At 41.1% G+C, this 18892-nt stretch overlaps 1 long non-coding RNA gene across 2 annotated transcripts in view; it reads right to left on the bottom strand.

Annotated features, from left to right (window-relative positions):
* LOC135897655 (uncharacterized) overlaps positions 1-18892 on the bottom strand; it is an 87773-nt gene that overhangs the window by 29407 nt on the left and 39474 nt on the right. Inside the window, exons 3-5 of one of the 2 annotated variants that reach the window (XR_011515339.1) lie at positions 15471-15577; positions 8413-10118; positions 4884-5101 (exon numbers count right to left, since the gene is read on the bottom strand). This is a non-coding gene — a long non-coding RNA (uncharacterized lncRNA). Of the gene's footprint in view, positions 1-4883; positions 10119-15470; positions 15578-18892 lie in introns of both variants that reach the window. The other variant, XR_011515338.1, reaches the window with a different exon arrangement.

The raw sequence follows: 18892 nt of genomic DNA, 5'->3' as shown, positions 1-18892 counted from the left end.
AAAGTCTGTCTTAGTTGTTCTTCATTGCTTCTGTGCTGAAATGCCCATCAGGCTCCATGCATCTCCAATTATTTCTTTCGTTTTTATAAGTATTTGTCTTCAGCTATGATTGTTCACGTTATATGACACAGAGAAAATTTCTAATAGCTGTGGTAGCAGCAGAATTGTGCCAATGAAAATTAATGTGAAGTGCACCCTAGTTTACTTACACTTGCTAAAACTAAAGCAAAAATGAACACGCCATGAGCAATTCACTGTAAACACTAAAGACAGCTTACATCAGAAATATTGGCAATTCACACAATGTATGGCAAAACAGCAACTTGGCATCAACCAAAAAACACATAAAAATGACAGGTATACCTAGTGCTATGTCTTGGCTGTTGTACACAGTTCAGCTTCTTGATGCTAACTATAGTTTTTCAAGGAACTGTTAAATTTCTTCGTACACCAGAGGGATTAATAAAATTGGGCTGCACAACACAACACGGCTGAAGCCAAAGGTGTCAGTCCATGCTTTAGGGCACATAAAGCAGGGTAAACTGGCATACAAACATTCACAGCACATTTTTTTCGAAATGTTAAACCCAACACCGCAAACAAATTTTTGTCTCTCCAATTCGTTCCAAGCAACAACTGATATTTTGGACCAAAAGTGAAGTGGTTCAAAGCCAGACAAAACATGCACTGCACACTATGTTCTAGAAATGCTTCACGAAGAAAATTTTAACGGGTGGAATATAAGAGTTTTTGTCATCCTCTTCTGCAATTATCTTGAGGAGGTATTCCGTGCGACTCTACTTAGTGGACTGTCCATATTGGCCACCTCTAATTGGCTGGAGCTGTATAAACGAGAAGGAGACTGGCTGGAGGCACCTACCTCCTTCTCGCTCTTACAGGTCCAGCCAGTCAGAGGCGGTAGAAACAGACAGCCCACTAGATGGACTCTTACGAAATACCCCCTCCCCCTCCGCCCGCCCTAGTTTAACCATAGGCCTGACACAGCCAAACGTCCATTCAAAGAAAATGGATATGACAAACATAATATTTTTCATGCTAATATCAGCATGTAACAAAATATATGTTTATATTGTCGGATATAACAAAGGCAATTTTGTGTTGAATGCAACTCATAATGAGGTTCGTTTGTATACAACTGTGGCAACAAAAATTTGCATAACTAACAACTGCCTGTGCAGCTGTGGCCAAGCAGCAACAACCAACCATTTGAGTGGTCCAGTCTTATTCCTCGGAGCACCTTTATTGCAGCTTTATATTGTAGGTGAACGGCTATGCTACTGTAGAATTAATAGTGCCAACAGATGATGCAACCGTAAGCAAGCAGCAAATGTTCAGGTGGTGCAGCATGTTTGGTATTAATGTTGCCACCACATGAGTTCAGTTGTAGCTTTCTTGTTGGCTGTGAGTAATGTTTCGCACATAACCTTATGCCTCGATTAACTAACTAACATTGAAACACAATCAAAGAAGTTTACAACACGTTCAAGCCTATCAACAAAGCAAGAATCCATTTCCTTAAACCTAGGAACAGTACTTTTCAATCAGCGAATACGGGAAACAAGATTGAAGACAGTGGACTGTCACTCAACTTCATGGATTCCCTATTTTTATTATTTAGGCTCACGATTGCACAATAACACCATTGCACACACATAAAAGAAAATTTCTATAAATTTTCACGCTAGCACTCTTTAAAGAAAGCAGTCACAATCAAGATCATAAATCATTGTATATGTAATGTGGCTACAAGATCATCTTGCATTGGCAATTATACATACAAGAATGAACACACTAAAGCTAAGAAGGCAAGGCCTGCATTGCCAAACCTTAGTCAAACATTGCATGCTGCCAAGAGCATGCTATTTAGGACACCTGTCAAATGTTCTAGAACTGTGAAGGCTATTGACACAGGGTAAAAATATAAACAAGTGGTTCATAAGAAAAAATGTACAGGTGGGCGAGTATCAACTTTTTCAAATACAAATAGTAAATATGAAATATCAAACTGAATCTCGATTAGTCAAATGTAGATGCATATATTTACAACAGGAATATTTATTTTGGTATAATTACGTATCACGCATGTTCTGACTAGTGCAAAAAGGACAGATTACAATCAGGGACACATGATTCGTTTTAAACACAGGATCCCCAATCGTCATTAGAAAGACTGATAGAATGGCTTCTCAATAAGATTAAAGGCTGGCTGCAAACAGTCGAAGAAAGAATGGTTGTTGTATGACTAGCTCTGCAAAAACACTAAATAAAAGGTTCCTAAAAAAAAGGTCAGAAGTTTAGGGGGGAAGAAAAATGCTGCTGAAGGACCTGTATGCTACAGACACATGTAAAGGGGCTCGTTGCAAAAAAAATATGCTAGACTGCCAAAAATACTAAGGACAGACTGAAAGCAAAAATCACAAATTGTCGTGTAGGATTCTGGCATGAAACCAAAAAGAAAACTTGCATTACCCATTTGTTTCTGCATTGCCTTAAAAACTGTTGTTATTGTTACACTTCTGATAATTAATGATACTTTGTTAAGCACATGGAAAAGAAGTAACCAGACGTAAGCAGTCGCTTGTAAAATATCTGGCAAGTTTCAAATATTCGAAAATAACAAATAGTCCCCTCTTCGAATACTAATTCACTATTTCACTACAACTATTCATACCCGCTGCCGTGGTTTAGCGGCTACGGTGTTGTGCTGCTAAGCATGAGGTCGCAGGATCAAATCCCAGCGATGGCAGCCGCATCTCGATGGGGGGTGAAATGCAAAAACGCCCGTGTTCCACGCACTGGGTGTACATTAAAGTTCCCCAGCTGGTCAAAATTAATCGGGAGTCCTCCACTGCGGCATGCCTCATAATGAAATTGTGGTTTTGGCACGTAAAACCCTAGAATTCAACTAACTATTCATATTCGTATTCAAAACTTCTAATATTCGCCCACCCTAGAACAAGGTTTTTCCAATTGCACTTGTACATGAGATGGTCAAACACAAATTGCATAGAGACTGTGTGTAGCCATTGCAACGTAGCAACAAGTTTGTTGCCACTACAAGTGCTGGAATGTGCCAAGTCAACCACCTTACACTGTGTTTCCGCGTAAGGCTCTATGTGTGGACAGCATTTAAAGAAATAAAAAGATATATACCAGGATAGATGTCAAGTAAACATGTTTTCACACAAGAAAGAAACTTTAGTTTTCACAAAAGAGTCTACCAGGCGACCTCAAACCAACGTACAGGGCCCTGCCCTGTGCTCCTAACATACATTACTCATAAAAGCAACACTGCAGTATGCTCTCAAAAGACAACTGCAGTGAAATTTCACTTTGGCAAAATAGGTTACAAAAGGGTAGTATATATACACTATTCAAACAATCTTGTTAAAGCTGCAGGCCTGGCAATTTTCTTATTAGAAGCTTTTAAATAGCACCTAAGCAAACGACACGTGTACCTGATGGCGAGCGCATACAATGGCTCAGTTTCCAAGCTTTTGCAGCACACTGCAGGCACCGCATAAGCTTGCAGGTCATGTCGAGAAGCCAAACATTGAAGGTTAAGCATCATTTCTGGCAAGTAGTAATGGCAGCGTTATTGTCCGTTTCAGTATCAAAAACGCCTATTTTTGCGAGCTTTTCGTGATGCGTCTACTCATATTTCAAACGTAAAATTTGGCATCGAGACTCCTCGATGTCTGCACATTAGGGATTTTATGGGCTCCCAGTTTTTGTTGTAGTTGGCCTTTGCAAGTGTATCAGAAAGAGATTGCAGCCAGTACAGTAGCTGGTCTCTCTTGCTTGTGTATACTGGCACGGAGATGCACTTGAAAACAGCTGATATTGTACAGAAGGCAAATAGTAGCCTTTTGGATACACAACAAGTGACAGATGTCAGCTGTGCCAAGTTCTGGTGAACACAAGTGATGGGTTAATTACCAGAATTGCGGCACAGCAAAAGACGGAAGTAACATAGACAGGATTCTGTTCCTCGTCTTTCGCTTTGCCACAATTCTGGTAATTAATCCCACACAAACTAGCCCAGAAACATGCTTTATTGAACAATTGAAGGGCACAGCATAATTTTTATAGTGCTTTTCAGATAAAGGCAACGGATCTTCAGAAATAAAAACAAGGCAGTACGCATTAGCTTGGGATACAGATGTCACAATCAATGATGTCTTGCTCATTGCGCAGCAATCCAATGCTAAACTTGCACAATACAACTTGTAGAAACACACCATCAAGGCTTACACTTCAACCATTTCCTGCCCAAGTATAACAGTATCAGGAACTCTAAACTCATCACGGCAACAGAACAGATGACGAAGGTGCAATCAACGGAATACAAATTTCTTTTCAAAACACTTGCACAACAAGACCCTGCACTTGGTGCCTGCATTGCGTATCAGTGCAAGGGGGTAACAGTTCTGATAAAAAGGGGTGTGGTCAAAGTGAAACAGTCCTGGCAACACACACACATGCAAAACAAGAAATGCTGGCAGAGAAATCTAAACTAAACGTAAACATTTGGTACTTGCACAGGAGCTTTGCTCATGAAGCATATGACTGTAGATACATCTTCCAAGAGCTTTCACCAATTCAGGTTAGCAAAGAGAGCAGCCATATGAATGATCACCATCTTGGTATCACCATGACTCCAGGCAATGGTGCCATGTTTCGCAATATTCAAAGTGATAAACTCACTATTAAAAAAAATAAAACCTCGAGAAAGGAAACAACCAATCTCAAGATCTCAGGCACCAGATAAACATTTTTCCAGCACTGACTACTTGCTTTTATGCTTCTCGTTTTCTTAGAATGCACTACTCAATGTTTTCAATGGCAAAATTTGGGTTCACGTCATGGACACGCAACAGGTGCCGTTTGAGGTGGTGATTCCTCTTGAAGGCCTTGAAGCATTGTGAGCAGATGAACGGACACTTGTCTGAATGAGTCACTTGGTGCAAGCGGACATTGCCTTTCCAGGTGGTCTTATAGGGACACAACGAAGACTGGTACTCAATCAAGCCGTTGCCTTTGTCCACAGGCAAGACAGAGCTGGCCTGGTGATGGTTACCTGAAGAGAAGATTATGACAGTTGATTTTTATTCAATGCTGTGCTCAAGGGTTTTACGTTTATGCTTCTGATGATGCATGTAACAAGAAATCCATCTCTTCCCACTCCAATCTCAGTTATAATGTATAACATACTTAATAACATGCTCAATAAACATCTGGTAATTTGGTTCAGCATTTGACACAATTTTGCTTGGCTGGGAAGTATGTTAGATGAAACATTACAGAATGATTTTCAGTCAGTGACCACGTCAAAATACCACGCTATTGCAGGTAATGCGCAAATGCTTGACTATTGCAGAGACTGGGATGAAGCATCAACAATTTCCAAAAAAAAAGAAAAAGAAAGAAAAGAAAAACACAATCGCTCCCAATTCAATTGACACTTAACCTTAACAAGAATAAGGGGAACCTGCCCATTTCGTTTGACCTACCTGCACTTCTTATTATACCACATCATGGAATATAAATAACATCAGCGTACCGTTTTCAGATGATTAAAGATGGATTCTCAGAACCGAAATCTTTATTTTGACATGGTCAGTGACTGCAACTTCTTTTTTAATCTAGCAACTTATGGCTCAACAATGCTTCAGACACTAAATTTTTGTGTGGCGCATTTTTTAACAAAATAGTGATATGTACCTTTTTCAATTACCACAAACGTATCTGCAGAATGCCAGAAATAATCTAACATGTTGCATTCTCTACTGTGCAATTTTTGTATTTGAGTGTTCCACCAGCAAGAACCTTTTACACAATATGAGTTACAAAAACATATGCAGTTTCACAGAAGTATTGTGAACAAACACACCTTAAGGACCCCTGAAGCTGCCTAATTAAGCTTATGTCAGAGAATTATGAGTTGTGCACTTCGCATGATTATGCCTTATTATGACATCACTAATGTATGATCCCAAAACTCTTGCACATAACAATGCCATCCCAACAATAGTGCTTGCAACAAGCCTAGCAGGATCATTCAGGTCACTTTTGCAGACATTTAACTTGCGCTTCAGCTGTTTCTCACCAGCTGCCTTTGCCGAGCGCATTGCTTGTTAGATTGGGAAATATTATAGCATCTGTTGCAATTTACACAACTAGAAAAATTTATGTCCACGCTTCATCTGTGCTCACCTACAAAGGTCATGCACTATAAACACTGTAAATGCATTACCATGCATATCACCACATTTCCTTTGATTAGATGCACTGAAAACAATACACAATTAGAGGATCACGTCATTCAGATGTTGGCAGGTGCAGTAACAATGACTCCCGCCTAAGTTCTTTGAAATACCTCGACATGAAGTACAACATAAACAAAAGGCCACTATATAAACAATACATACAACACCATAACGCTTGAATGTATATGAGCAACACCTTTTAGCACTATAACACTTATGTAAATTACTAAACACAAGACATACTTGCAATATATAGCAAAATTATTACGAGCACAAGCGCGCAGCCAGAGTTGCAACATATAAATCATGGTAGCAAAAATAAGCATGTAATTACCAGATTTAAAGCCATCCAATGTAAAGGACAACCAAATGATGCGAAAGACCGAGCTATAGAATTGTAGTTGCATGCCAGGAGAGCATGATTATGCACTTCAAGAAAGAAAAAAATGCAGCTATTGGCTCCTGGCTTGCAGTTCATTATATCACAGTGATAGGCAATAAAAAAAAAGAAAAGAAGGCTCACATTTTGATTACCAAAAAGCAAAAATCGACTTGCTAAAGTACCAGTGCACCAAATATGAACAGACGAGAAATCGGCTTAGTCCTTTCTGTGAAGATGACAAGTACAGCGAATCAGCACACTAATATTTCTACAAGGCAATTCCGTCAAAACACATAAACATGGTGCATGAGCTATTCTGCAATGCTGCACGTTACAAAGAATACAGAATCATGCTTGCCTTGATAAAAATAAAAGAGCCTTAGTCCTTGACATCACAATAAAAAATTCTTAAGCATTCAACACTCCGATCACAGCCGACTTCTAAAAGTCATTCCGAGTACATTTTGCAGAACACATACAGCTGAAAGGCAAGAACTTAACACCATCTCACTTCTTGTTATATGGCACGAGTGTCATGTTAGTTTCCGTGCGTAAATAGTGTTCTTCCATGTATACTGGGTGCACGAGGTATTAGAGGACACATCTTTGAAATTAACATTCTCATTCTATCTGTTTATGCGCTTAACTTCGTCTTTAACTTCTCTGTTACCTAACTAGCACATTTATTCTGGGATAGCAGCTTTCAGTCTGATACAGGAGATGAAGCTATATGTTGTCCTGGTCACCTTACACGTCAATCACATCGACTTCCAAGATTGCCACCTGCTTGAACGTCACACAATCCTTTGTTTTCATGGTGATAGAAGAGTTCATGGCCACCTGACAACTGTGAGAAACAGAAATTTGTGCTACCAGTGGCCGAACACAATCCAGAATATCTAGTTTTTCCCCTAGGTGGAGCTTACCATGAAATGAGAGCTCGGGAAAGCCAGTTATGGTCATTGCCACGCAATTTCACATGGCAGAGTCGGCAACCAAGCTTTATGTGCACAATATCATTAGAATGGATTCACTTGCTCCCACAGGGTCAGTGCAACATAAGAATGGCTGGCTGTGAGCTTCCTTGGTCATGTCAGTCTCAATGTGCCATCCTAGTTCCCCGTATTTTAACCTGCTATGGTGCTATGTATGGAGACCCTCACACAAATACCAATAAAATTTTCCACTGGTTCAATAGAACTGCCCTATGGGTTGTATAGGTAATGTATTAGAACTCTATAGGCTTTATTTGGATTATTTTAGCATCTACAGGATTGTATTAGTATAAATAGGCTCAAACAATTGACATCTATTTATCGCATATTAGATCATTAGAGTTTGTATCGCACCAATATGGCACAATAAGTGACTGCTATTTGACCAATAGGTTCATATCAATACCAATATGGCTCGATAAGCAGGAGCTACTTGTTGCCTTTTTGTTTCCTTTCAGACCGATAAGTACTGCAGCAGGGAGCGCACATAGCAGCACAATTTCCCAAATCACCTCACTGTACAACTCGGAAAAGGCATGTAAAAGAATACAATAGAAAGTTTCGTATCGATATCAATATAGTTCGATAGGCAGGAGCTACTTGCTTTTCTATTTCTTGTTGGCCGATAAGAACTGGAGTGAAAAGCGCACATACTAGCAGCGGAATTTCCCAATTCACTTCACTGTACAACTCGGGAAAAGGCATGTAAAAGAATACAACATACGGTGGTGGTCACAGAACTCACGTGCTGAGAATCTAGTAGTTTCATACGAGACCAACTTGATTTGGCAGGAGTGCCCTCCACCTCGTCATGCAGACGGACCCCACGTACAATCCAGTACCGTCAATGGGATAGCCGGATTCCGCTATGCTAAATCACCCTAATCGATACATAAGTGAGTCTGAGCAAACAGGGGTTAGGAAACTGCACTTGCACTTATGACCATTTCTCCTCGATAGGTAGCAAGCGGTCAACAAGCGCTGGCAGTGGACACCTCAGCTCTTCAGTCTTTCAAAGTTTCTCCCCCTGTGTTTTCGCTACAATGTTTGCTGTGATTTGTGCCGTCAATTCGCATTTGTTGTCTACAGTCCATAATCAGACAGGAGAACCACTGTGTCACCCGTACGACAAATACAATGTCAAGTATCGGCCACACCAAACTTGCTGGCATGACCTAGGTCTAATGACTGCTACAATGTTGCCCACAAATTGCATGCTAACTGACCATGTGGTCCACCATGGACGTGCTCACTGCATCATCTATTACTGCGAAAGTTTGCCTGGAGTATCAGTTACTGCAAGTTGTAATAGGTGATATGCTGACAAAACTTGACATGAAAATCTTTATAAATGTGGATGGGGTGTCCTTAAACAAGCAGCACATAACTTCAAGTGTGCTACTGATAGTTTAGGCGGTTTGTAGCAGATGTGTGCTTTTTATTTTTATTTTTTTTATGTCTTTGCAGAAGCACACACAAAGCTATTTCAAGTTTGCATCCACAGTTTCCTAAGCAAGTTCTGCCACATTCCGGCCCAATTCTGACCTTTAGTGTCATTTTTATGCCTGGCTAAGCGATTTTTGTGTGGCTAGTGTACTGCATGTTTGAGATAAGCACCATCCCGCTGAGCGTGAATAAAGTATTATAAGCTTTACTCTGGTGTAAATGTTCCTATTGCACTAGCATGCATGATCACCCCTGCCAATTAATCCTATTGGATCAATACATCCATTAGAACATAAGCCAATTGAAACAATAAACCTATAGAACTGATACACTTATTGAATTGACATGTACACAGAACCAATATGACTATAAAAACAATAGACCACCTATTGATGTCAGTAATCCGACAGGCCATGCAATTTTTATTGCGAATTCTTGCTAGGGGGGAATCACTGAGAGACTCCACGCAATGTTAAAAACACCACTATTTTGAAAGCAATGCCCAAGATCAACATGCACTATCTCATCTTAGCATCCAGCCATTATCAAGGCCATATTCAGTTAATAACTGAGGCTTAAGGCTGCTTTACCCGACAACCTTACAAAACAGTGGTAACAGAAACAAAGTACAAAACTTGGCGCACATATATTTAATCTCATCTGAAATATTGTTGCTATTCCTGAAGTCATCATCATACCCTCAAATACCTCGCACACCCAGTAAAGGCACATTTGGGAGTACCTTCAACAGAGGTACTTTCAGTCCTTTGTGAAATATTTACAGTACGGACAAGAACTGTTAGTGACAATGTGTAATCGAAGCAAACTTATAATGGACATTTGAAAACATGAGTGCAGCATTAGCAAGCAATTACAATCTTTAAACACTATATGCACATGCAGAGTTCTGTGGCATGATCTTGTAAGCTCTTCCACTCTTCATTGACAGAAAATAACACTGGCTATCCAGAGAGTGAAAAGCTTAATGCTGATTGCACCAAACATCTGAAAAGAAAAAAGAAAGTTGATGGTGGTTTCAGTGAAAACTGGTTTTATAAAGAGAGAAAAGAGAGATAAATGGGTTGACAACAATATTGTTTCACAAGTGCACTGTTATACAGTCTACGCTAGTTACAATGGACCCTGTACAACTGACTTTTGGATATAACAGACTATGTTTCAACCTTAGTTTGCTCTATTTATTTTATTAATGCAATGAAGTTCACTTTTAACGGACCCCACTAAAACGGACTATTGGCTACAGCAGACGAAATTAGTGGCAACTTTTGTCAAAATCGGGCATATAAAATGGACTTATGCAGTGTCGACACGGGCTGACAACTGACTTGTTAGGGTCAGCCGACGATCGCAACTCAGTATCTCACGCAGGGGAGGGGGGGGGTTCTACTCCGGTGGCTGCTGTTTCTGGCGCGGAGCAAAATGTGTTCATGTTTACCTGTGTGCATGTGACGCCGTGCTTATTAATTTAGTTAGTAGGCAAATGTTTACAACTTTATACGGCCGATAAAACTACTATCCTTACTTCGCAATGCTGTCTGCTAATTTGCTACCGCAGTCGATGCTTCGTCTCTCGGGTGAAACTGGGACTTTTCTTGTTTTTATTTATTTTTTTTTTACTTTGGACATTCGTCACTCACTCTTTGCAATAACATTGTTACACATCGCGACTAAAGTTTCGGAAGTGAGGTGCTTATGATATTGCGGGCTTCGGATAAAATGGGCACTTTATGTCGCATTGTAAGGGTCGGTTGTAATGAAAGCCCACTGTAGTCTAAATGCATCATAATGACACAAATACGCATTGATATACTAAAATCACACAAGTCTATCACTGTAGAAGGAATCGTATTTGTTCTGAAGTATATTAAGAAATGCACAGTGCTGACTTTCATTTGGTTGGCTCGGAGAGGGCTTATAAAGAATTGTCACACAAGCATGAGCTGTTACTACAATGCAAACATAGCCTTCATCAGGCACGTGAAATTTGTTTCGCAAAAAGTTCCGCAATTTGTTCCTCCATAAAGGGTGAAAAAAAATTTCGCTTGCATGCTTGTCATAGTTATGCAGTCAAGATAAGTTCAGAAGATGCGAGAGGTAAGGTATAACTATGACTCAGTTGCACATCACAGCATACATGAAACATACCAAGGCAGTCTGCCTACGTTGGCTCACGCTTGCACATATTTTATGCTTATGAATAAATCTAGAGGAGTGAAAGTACAATTTCAGAAACAACACTTCAAGGAAACCTAGCAATTGTTCTTAAACTGTGCTCTAAGCACCTCCGCAGGACCCTGAAAGAGTTTTAGTTATCTTACATTATTTATTACTTACTGCAGGCCTTAGTAGAAAAGCCCAAGCAGGAGATGAAGGCAGCTTTTTATGCACAAGACGAGGACAAAGAAGAGGCCGAAACACACGAGTGCTCGTGTATATCAGCCTCTTCTTTGTCTTCGTCTTGTGCGCAAGAAGCTGCCTTCATGTCCTACCAACATTCCAAAACAGTAACCTTAGCCAAGCAGGAGGCACATACCTAAGCCTCATACAAAAACCAAAAGAAAAACATACATAAATGCAATACCCAGAGGTCAATAAGTTTTAATAATGACAATTCAATGGGGAGGATAAGACACAGCCAAGAAAATAAAAGCCAAACTGAAGAAAGGATTAAATTAAAAATGAAATAATTAGGGGTGTGCAAATACACGAAAATTTCCAATATTATCAAATGCATTTTTTTAATATTCGCATTCGATTTGAAAACTAGGTATTCGAAAATTTTCTAATACTCAGTTGTACACGAATAGTCGAAATAAATCTAATATGAGAGTGAATCAGAAAGTCTTTGGGGGGGGGGGGGGTGTTCCAATTTTTCATTTACCAAAATAAGGTGCATGCAGGTAATTACAAATATACATACTATTCCACGTACCTTACACTATTGTTTCACACAGTCCCCACACCAGCTCAGACATTTGTCCCATCCTAGCACTAAATTTGAAATCCACACGGCAAATGACGTCAGCGACGCACGCAACCTCCCCGAACGTTCATAGTCATGCAAGTCTTCACGGCCCTTTTGCGAACTCACAACACCGCCACCTCACACTTCTCCAAAGCGAGGCACCTTTCCCCATACGTGGGCTGCATTTCCCTGTGGATATCAAAGGAAGTTTGTCCCTTGCTCCACAGAAATTAGGAAAATGAGCAGCAGGACTAGTGTTCAACCAAACCGGTCATTCTGACAGTGATTACAGCTGCCTCACTTCCTGAGCACATGGGCCCCCTCAATGACCACAGATTGTTCATGACATTCGGAAGGCCTGAAAGGAAATAATTGTCAGCCGCAGTCCTCCACATTATGGATTTCTGCAGTATTGATGGGCTATACTAATGCAGACGGCCTGAAGTCCAGTTGTGGCTATTGCAAGTCTAGTGTATTTTAACTGCAGTTGCCTTGGCGTGATGTCTGTTCTTCAGTGAATGCTTTTTCCTGAAGATGAAGTTCTCAAAAAAGAACCCTCGAGGAACTGTGAACAGATCACGGGCTTCGTCACGATTAGAAGTTCAAGAATCACAAACTTGCAGCACATTAATGTCATCCCAAGCACGAAGTAGTATGAGAGGTCATACACAAGAATTGTGCTTAATCAAGAACAGGATCCTAATGCCTTGTTAAGCACACCTGTGTCCTCACTTTCAGAACTGCAAGTCCTACGAATATCCAGCATACCTAATGTGCTTACCAAATGTTACTAAGTCTTTGTTATTGCCCACTTACCAAGAATAAACCACCAGCAGAATGTGTACTTTTGTAAAGAGCCACATATGATAAATGTAGTGGTGACTGTTAGGGGATGCTAAAGTATTTAACGATTCTTCTTTAAAATGAAAGTAATGTGTTAAGTCACAGTGCACAAATGCTATATCAGGAAATAATTTTTCTGCCAAAAAAGGAATGAAACACAGCAATCTTTTCTTACCCACCTTTCCAGCTTTTGTTTTTCGTTTCCACTTTTGCAAAGTTTATATTTAAGTTATGCTCAATTTGTTCAGTGCCCAGGATTGAAACAGAACTGAGGTCATCAACCTCTAAGTGCATGACATCAAATATCATTGATCACAAAAGCTGCACCTTTTCGGGCTAAAATATGGTATTGAGGAAGTCATTGTAGCACAAATAAAATAGAAACAAAGAACAGAAGGCAGGACAGCATGGGCGCTACACTCAAAAGTAATTTATTCGTCACTAGAACACTACGAAATTACGCAAAAACCATCAAAAATTCTTGTCCAAGTAAGCGAACAGTTCACGCGTAATGCAGAAGTCGTATGGTCACAAGAGCAAGTACTTCTGAAGTATACTGCTGACATCGATAATGGCATTTGATGATGGTGGCGCAAATTATCGACAGGTTTTAGTGGACGGAATGAGAGCGTGACAGCGACAGCTGCATGACGCATAATGACAATGCGACCACGATTGAATGACGACAATGTTGCACGACAGCACAAGCATCTCGAAGAGCTAGTTGGCATTCGGTGGTGGACACGAATCCGTAACTCATGCGCTCACATGCTGCCCTTTCTCTCGGCAAGACACTGTTAGATACAAGGCCTTTTCCTGCGCCTACTTCGAATTCACCAGACCACATCGAATCGCGTCACAGCTAATTAAGGAGCGCAGAAGCACATCTACCCCGTTCCCGAGGCGCGGCACGTGCAAACGAGTTGGCGTCCCCCACCTCGTGCGCCGCACGTGGAGCTATTCACTGCTTGACTCTTCCTGAAAGTGTAGCGGGAGCCTGGCACGGTTCCAGGTAATGCAGGGCCCGAGCAAAGCTGCTTTGTAGCAGTGAAACATCGCCCCCATCCGCCTTTGTGACGGCGCTTGCAAGTCAGAATGGCAATACTGCAGAGAGAAGTAAGCGCTCGGACAATTGGGGCCCAAGGAGCAACCCTGTGCGCCGGGGGTGACACAATCGCACGGGCGCCTACCATTGGCCGAAAATGACGACACCTGAGCGGGCTCACTGATTGGCCGAACGTGACATGTCTTCGAGACACCGAAGGGCTTAAAAGCCAGAGACAGGGAGCAACAAGAGAGCATTCCTTCATTCATCTCTTTCGAGCTTCTTGCCACGAGCCGCAGCGTCCGAGTTGCTGCCGGCCCGTAATGACTTTATGACTGTTAATTTCTTTGTATTCTCTCTGTAAATAATGTAAATAAACCTCCAGTTTCCATCTTAATGTCCTCCTCAACCTCGGCCAACTCCCGCACCCAACGGCAAGGTCCAAATATCTGGTTGACAGCGGTGGGATCATCTCCAAATCCAACAACACCTGGCCAGTGCCCAACATTCACAGCAGCCAGAGAAAGCTATTCACTTATATATTAAATATAATGTGCACTCATGCACAAATGTATAGGATCACAGGTTTGCCAAAAGAGCTCAATTTCTTTGAAATTCAGATGCACTGACTGACATCAACGAGTTCACTAGAAAATTCAAATGTGTAAGTTTGGAGTGCCGTCCTCAATTTTAATTTACATTCATAGGACGAAAAGAAAACCAGCCTTTTCGCACAGTCCTTCATCCACATACTTTTGCTCAGTGAAGTAGATGCATGTATTTCGCTGAGCAAAGTAAGTCAGAGCCTATATAAGTCAAACTGGACGACGCATGAATGACCAGACACAGGAGTGCAAACTTTCCATTAAGAATAATGGCCATGGGCATCTGCCTGCACATTACATGGCTTGCAAGTGTGAATCACAGCTTAACGCAACTAAAAGCTTTCCGAAGAGCAAACTTACTACTGCATGTAAGTTTTTAGAGGCATTTTTAAGCAAGAAACAAGGCAAGGAGGGCATCAGCAACATGTCTGTACCTCTATTTGAAAAAGAGATTCAGTTTTCGTATTCATGTTCTGTGCCATGATGAATTGTACACATTTTTTCGGACATTACAGCAATCGAAGACAAGAGTACAAAACAGAATAAAGAAAGGGTCATTTTGAAAATTATGAAGCTATCCATAGACTCCCTTTATCCATAGCATTCAGCACAATGTTAAGCTTAAAACAACAGTCCATTGGATAATGTAATAACTCAAACGTGAGCAAAGCACCCATACTCTCCTGTTTTCTGTACTGCGTGTCCATCTTGTGCTACAATGACTTCATTAAGTCAATTACCTCGCACAACAAGTTCTTTTGAAGCTACAGCTGACAGACGGGGGATCTGCCAGTCTTCAGGTGGCCTTCAGTTTGAGCCGCATGACAGCAGCAGTACCTGCGAACATGGCGGTGAGTACCAGCTGACGATCAGCTTACGTAAATTCTGCCACGCCTGGGAGTTGACTCAATGGTGCATGGCTCGTATGACACTGCTATGCCAAAATTTCTGCACAGCCACTCACTGCACAGCACAACAGGAGCACCTGCATGAACAACCAAAACACAAACACCTGTTAGCCAGCAAAAAGTCTACTGCTTGCTTTTCAGGAATGTACCAGGAAGAACACAGAACCAACTAGCATGTACGACAACTGGACCTTGATAGAATAAGTATTCTATATAAGGAGAGTATTTAAATGTCATATGTGACTGTTGTAAAATGGTTAGACTGTATTTTCCATAAGGTACTCGAAAAATAACATTTGCTTCAGTACTACGCATACCTCTCCAAGCATTTCAAAACCAATAAGCTGTACTAGAGTATCGCCTTAAAAACACTGTGCATTTTATTTCCTAAAATTCAAGAGCTCAAAACAGCTAATAACAGAATGCATAAAATTTAAAAGATACACTTACAAATCTGTACAGCACGAAACAAAGGACACCCAGACCCCAGTGAATCAATTCTCTTAACTCAATTTCTGTAAACAGCAAATATTGAGGCCCCATCTCCTGGACATGTTTGGGGAATCCCATGTGATCATAAAGAAAACTACCCATTACTAGGGGGAAACGTTTGAGAGAACTTCATTGCCATGAAACATCTATAAATTCCTGGACAACATGAAAAGGCTCACCCGCATCACTCTTTTTTCAGTGTGTAAATAACATTTTAGATTATGCACATAAACATTTGACATCTTCAGTATAGAATGTATGAATGCCTTTCCTGCTTGCTTAAAAGACTTGTAAAAATGGAACAGAAAAGTGAGAGTACACCAGAACATCAACGAAGGTTGTACGGTATGGCAGGCGTGCATTTTCCCAGTAAGTTTGGCTCAGTTCACCAATATCTCAGCTCCCTCGCTGACCTTAGCATTAGTCAAGCGTTGTGTTCCTATACGGTTACATTTACGTGAACCCGACACAAGCAGGTCGAGTCAGAAATTAAGCTGACTAAGCCTAATGTTGTCACACATTGGCATGAATTTGCCTATGATGCATCTGGACAATGGTGGCGCCCAGCATTGACCAAAGGCATCACCATATTCAAATGGGGCTTCTAGTTCGTGCATCTGTCTGCCATTTGCGACAGCTCTGTTTTATGGCTCTTATCATTACAGTAAGATTGGATTACAAAGTGCTTCTTTTTGCCTTGTCCCGATACCATTCCGGCTGTCGGCACATAAAACACTGGCCGGTCTCAGTGGTTCCGCAAAGGGTCACTGTATATGCCACCAAAGTAGGCACACACGCAGGATTTTTTTCGAGGGGGGGCCCAACCCAAGGTAACTTTTCTATTCAAATGAGGGGGAGGGTACTTTTACTAGTACAAATGTGAATAGTGCCCACCATTCTCCATAAAGACGCGTAAACCCGCAAAACAGAATAGAAATAATATCTCACAGGTACGCCTGTGAGATACACCTCTTTTTTTACTTGGAAAACAAAGAACCACATCAAATGGACTCGTGCATGAAAGATGCGCAGGAAGAACCTTGCCAAGAACAAGTTAACCAGAAAAAGGGCAAAATAAAGATTTCTAGTAGCGTTCTGTGATTGATCTGTGGAAGAATTATTGCGAAATGTATATTTGCGGAACAATCACACTTTTTTTGGATCCTTCTTTTACTACTCTACCAAATGCCAAAACCGACATCTTTTGTTAATTGGGAAGTTGCGTAACAATGCCTGGTCACCAGTCCCGTACAACCGCATATAGCGCAGGACGCTCCGGTTCTAGACGTACTGCGCCCACCATGGAAGGTTAGAAAACACCCTCATTAGCACAGCAGGGAAGTGGCTACTTCAGGAGCTGGACTGATAACTGTAGAAGAGTCATTCAAAACACACGGAATTATTCTCCACTTCCAACAGCGTTTTCTCTAATTCCTTTTTAAATAAAGAGATGTTGATCCATAAATATTTTCACAAACAATTTTCGCTTTTCCTCCCTGTTTGGCTGTTGCCTTGGCTTTCTCCCTTAGTAGATTGCTTAATTTCTCATCTCCTTGCGACTCTTGTTTCCAGTTGCCAATTTTGCACGAAAAGTGCTGTACAATTAGGGAAAACAAGACAAGGTAAGGGGTGACAGTCATACTGCTTATGGGTGGAACAGTTATTGCAGGGTCTGATGATGGATGCCGTTTCGCAATATACTATTTTCCACCTTATCTAACCCATATCACAGATATATGGTTCCGAGGATCTGCCAGCATCACGGAGAGCCATTACTCAAAGAAATAATCAAGCAAAATGGTAAGTTAAACACAACTGGCGTTTTCTCCGGCTGCAACTTGTTTCATGAACATACACACCAGCTCACTATGAACCGAGTTTCTTTCCTGGCCCCTGGATCAGTCTAAACAAAGAAGGTTGGACTAACAAAGCAACAGCGATACGCGTGATCGTTGAATAGATGGTGACATAAAAATATTGTTGGAAAATATAAATAAAATAAAATACTATAATTAAAACAATAAACTACGCCCTGCCTGCTGCAATAGATGGGGACATAAAAATTGCGTTGGGTGATAAAAATTAATGAATAAAAATCATTAAAACAAAAACTAAGCCCTGCCTGCTGCACCTAAGTATTGCAGGCTGCCAAATTAGAAAGATAAATAAAAGAACCGTAGTCAATTAATTTTGCAGTGTAAAAAAAATGGGGGGAGCCTACCACCACGGAAACCATGGCCAAGGAACGGATGGCTGCGGGATTTATAAAAAATTATGCATATATTACAATTATTCATAATATCAAGTGACAATGTCTTGAATAGACGGGGACATAAAGATTGTGTTGCGCAATAAAAATTAATGAAAAGTAATAATAATTAAAATAGAGACTAAGCCCTGCCTGCTGCACTTAAGTATTGCAGGCTGTTAACTGAATTCAGCTTGAGTTAATAGCACGGGCACCAAATCGATGAGAAAACTGGCCTCCACACCCCAGGAGATGCCGATAACTACAGCCATCCAAAAGGAGTGAAAAACTTGAAAACCATTCGACTCTGTGAAGACGGAATGGCAACGAAAGCTGACGACAGTCAAAGCTCTCAAACGAAAAGCGAAGTGTTTCACCTTCGCTGGGGGTCGGCCTGAAGATAGTGTAATATCGGGCCAACCCGCGACGGAGGTGAAGCAGGCATTAAGAACTCCCCATACGTAAGCCAATCCAGAAGATATTGCAATACTGGGCCAACCCTCGGCGAAGGTGAAGCAGGCATTGAGAACTCCCCATACGTAGGCCAATCCCGAAGATATTGCAATACCGGGCCCAACCGCGACTGCAACTCGCCTGCACCCGCCTGCAAAAAATGATCCTGGCCCAGCAGCAGCGCTTGCTCAGACAGCCA

This window comes from Dermacentor albipictus, chromosome 6, assembly GCF_038994185.2.
Source record: "Dermacentor albipictus isolate Rhodes 1998 colony chromosome 6, USDA_Dalb.pri_finalv2, whole genome shotgun sequence".
Taxonomy (NCBI): Eukaryota; Metazoa; Arthropoda; class Arachnida; order Ixodida; family Ixodidae; genus Dermacentor; species Dermacentor albipictus.
This window is presented reverse-complemented; position numbering and strand designations above follow the sequence as displayed.